The sequence below is a fragment of the Anser brachyrhynchus genome (genome assembly GCF_964034855.1).
Source record: "Anser brachyrhynchus genome assembly, contig: SCAFFOLD_91, whole genome shotgun sequence".
Classification (NCBI taxonomy): Eukaryota; Metazoa; Chordata; class Aves; order Anseriformes; family Anatidae; genus Anser; species Anser brachyrhynchus.
Window position 1 is genome coordinate 295,270 of NW_027663593.1, and position 3,705 is coordinate 298,974.

Sequence of the window (3,705 nt, forward strand, 5' to 3'; positions counted from 1 at the left end):
ATTTGAAAGTGGCTCAGATGTCACTGCAGCAAAACAAACTTTCTGTCCAGTCCAATGCCTCTCCATAGCTAAGGGGGGTGACGAAAGTGGAAAACTCGGAAAATGTCCCAAGCCCTACACACCCTCCAGTTGTAATCAATGCTGCAGATGATGATGAAGATGACGATGGTGAGCATGCTTTGGTTCTTGGAAGGACTTTGTGCTGTAAATGAATGTATAAATCACAGATGAGCTGAGGTCTGACTAGCGATAGGGCAGGCAGTCTGGTCAGCTCGCTGGTGGCTTTGTCTGGCGGTCAGTGGACAGAACCTGAAATGCTGGAGGAAAGCTTAGAACCACTCTTGGCTTTAGCTGGTCTGTTGTGTAAAGCTCTATGTGAAAGTAGGAGGGAAATTCCTTTTTCTTCTGTCTGAAGAGTAATATGTTGTGTAGTAGTTAAAGCTGCAGAGAGAATCTAGAGTCCGAGATGTTTTGTCCTAGTGTAGTCTCCTTACGAGTTCATCAGGTCAGCGTAGCTGTATTAAAAAAAAAGAAAAAAAAAGCTTTTTTATATGAGCCATGGACTGGAGTGTCATCGCATGAGCTACATAATCATGAACAATCTGGTCTATGCATAGCTGAACAGATTTTTCCCCTTCAGACCAGCTTTCTGAGGCAGGAGAAGAAACTAAAACTCCCATCCAGCAACCAGCTGAGGAAGGCCAAAATGGATTACGGATGATTTCCACTCGGAAAGCCAGTGCTACTACTGCTAAGCAAGGTATTCCGGCACCTGTAGTAGGATAAATCGGAAGGAGAACTTGCCAATGAACTCGAAAGCAATGTGGCGTAAAAACACAACAGAATGTAGGGGTGCTGAATGGACTCGGTTATTTCCATGATCTCATTTCTCCCTAATAGCATCATGTGCCCATTGGGTCAGAAAGTTGAACTGCTTTTCTTTCCTTTTGGAGAACAAAACAGGGCCACAGCATGGAGTTTAAATGGCTGCACGTGCAGCCTGGCAACCACTGTTGAAAGCCATATCTAACGATAGAGGGATCTAATATCGTGTCAATGGATTAAAATTAAAACTACAATTTTTACCCTGAAGGGGGAAAGGAGGGGCAAAATGCCATTGATTCTACGGTTCTTTCAGTTGTGAGGAGTGTTGACGGGGTTTATTGTAAATGCTTCTGAAAGTTCCTGAGCACTAAGAAGCCTGAGGATCTGTGGTCCTCAGTGAGTGCCTCTAAGCCTTAGTCTCATTAAGTGTTTTCTGTTTTCAGAGGACGGTCTGAATTTTGGAATAAAAACACTTGAAGAAATCAAATCGCAGAAAATGAAGGAAAAAACTAAGAGACACGGTGGTGAGTTAATATTCCCTACTTTCTTACCCTGTTCACCTTCATCCCGTTTGACGTTCTTTTTTAAAAAAGAAATTCTTCCAGTAATACCGGGTAGCTGGCTATGCTTTGGTGAATCCAACTATTTGCCAAAGAAGTGAAATTTGATTGGCTTCAGAATGGCAGGTGATGGTGGCTGGGAGCTGCTTGAGGGAGAGACTTCCATTTTTAGCTGGGGGCATCGAGCAACCTGATTCTCAGCCAGCTGGTATTCTAGATGGGAATTGCAAGGGCAACCAGAGGCAAATTAGTCACCTCTCTTATTTACATGCTCTGGTCACTGTATGTTTGACAGTAACGGATAATTAAAGTTCTGTGTTCTTTGCGATAGTTTGTTATGTTTGGTAAACTTCCTTATGTTTTGCTTGCTCTGAACAGAAGGTCCTTCAAGATCTTCTCTTCCTCCCGTCGATTCTATGATTTTTCCTGCTCCGGAAAAGGAAAATGTCCGGGCAGGGGTGAGAACTGTGACGCCGTCTACAGAGGAAGGTAATAATTAATGCTTTTGTTTTGATTTCATTCCTCCTAAACTGGAAGGTTAAAACAGGAGCTCCGGAGCTCCCGGGGTCCCGCCAGGGGTCACCGGGGTGGGTCCTCGGGGGCACCTGGGGGCTTGCCGGGGGTCACCGGGGTTTGTACTCGGGGGCGCCTGGGGCTTGCCGGGGGTCACCGGGGTGGGTGCTCGGGGGCGCCTGGGGTCCCGGCGGGGGTCACCGGGGTGGGTCCTCGGGGGCGCCCGGGGGCTTGCCCGTGGTTACTGGGGTGGGTCCTAGGGGGCGCCCGGGGTTTTCCAGGGGTCACCGGTATGGGTCCTTGGGGGTGCCCGGGGGCTTGCCGGGGGTCACCGGGGTGGGTCCTCGGGGACGCACGTGGGCTTGCCGCGGGTCACCAGCGTGGATCCAAGGGGGTGCCCGGGTGCTTGCCGGGGGTCACCGGGGTGGGTCATTGGAGGCGGCCGGGGGCTTGCCGGGGGTCACCGGGGTGGGTCCTCGGGGGCGCCCATGGTCCCGCCGGGGGTCACCGGGGTGGGTCCTCGGAGACGCCCGGGGGCTTGCCATAGGTCACCGGGGAGGGTACTCGGGGGCGCCCAGGGTCCCGCCGGGGTTTACCGGAGTGGGTCCTAGGGGGCACCTGGGGCTTGGCGGGGCTCACCGGGGTGGGTCCTCAGAGGCGCCCGGGGGCTTGGCGGGGGTCACCGGGGAGGGTCCTCGGAGGCGCCCGGGGGCTTGCCGGGGGTCACCGGGATTGGGTCCTCGGGGGCGCCCGGGGGCTTGCCGGGGGTCACCGGGGTGGGTCCTCGGGGCTCCTGGGGTGCCGCCGGGGGTCACCGGGGTGCGTCCTTGGGGGCTCCCGGGGGCCTGCCGGGGGTCACCGGGGTGGGTCCTCGGGGGCTCTCGGGGCCTTGTCGGCGGTCACCGGGGTATGTCCTCGGGGGCGCCCCGGGGCTTGTTGGGGGTCTCCGGGGTGGGTCCTCGGGGGCACCAGGGGTCCCTCCGGGGGTCACCGGGGTGGGTCCTCGGGGGCGCCAGGGGTCCCTCCGGGGGTCACCGGGGTGGGTCCTCGGGGGCGCCCGGGGACTTGCCATGGGTCACCGGGGTGGGTCCTCCGGGGCGCCCAGGGTCCCGCCGGGGGTCACCGGGGTGGGTCCTCGGGGGCGCCCGGGGTCCCTCCGGGGGTCACCTGGATAGGTCCTCAGGGGCGCCTGGGGTTTGCCGGGGGTCACCAGGGTAGGTCCTCTGGGGCGTCCGGGTGCTTGCCGGGGGTCACCGGGGTGGGTCCTCGGGGGCGCCCGGGGGATTGCCGGGGGTAACCGGGGTGGGTCCACAGAGGTGCCCGGGGGCTTGCCGGGGGTCACCGGGGTGGGTCCTCGGGGGTGCCCAGGGTCCCACCAGATGTCAGCAGGAGTGGGTCCTCGGGGGCGCTCGCGGTCCCGCCGGGGGTCACCGGGGTTGGTATTCGGCGGCGCCTGGGGGCTTGCCGGGGGTGACTGGGGTGGGTCCTCGGGGGCCCCCGGGGTCCCACCGGGGGTCACCGGGGTGGGTCCTCGGGGGCACCCGGGGCTTGCCGGGGGTCACCGGGGTGGGTCCTCGGGGGCGCCCGGGGGCTTGCCGGGGGTCACCGGGGTGGGTCCTCGGGGCTCCTGGGGTGCCGCCGGGGGTCACCGGGGTGCGTCCTTGGGGGCTCCCGGGGGCCTGCCGGGGGTCACCGGGGTGGGTCCTCGGGGGCTCTCGGGGCCTTGTCGGCGGTCACCGGGGTATGTCCTCGGGGGCGCCCCGGGGCTTGTTGGGGGTCTCCGGGGTGGGTCCTCGGGGGCACCAGG

At 60.0% G+C, this 3,705-nt stretch overlaps 1 long non-coding RNA gene across 1 annotated transcript; it reads left to right on the top strand.

Annotated features, from left to right (window-relative positions):
- LOC308187202 lies at window positions 1-1,868 on the top strand. Its single transcript, XR_013944511.1, has 4 exons — window positions 1-168; window positions 641-760; window positions 1,269-1,349; window positions 1,764-1,868. It is a non-coding gene; the product is annotated as an uncharacterized lncRNA (long non-coding RNA).
- Window positions 1,869-3,705: the final 1,837 nt, after the last annotated feature.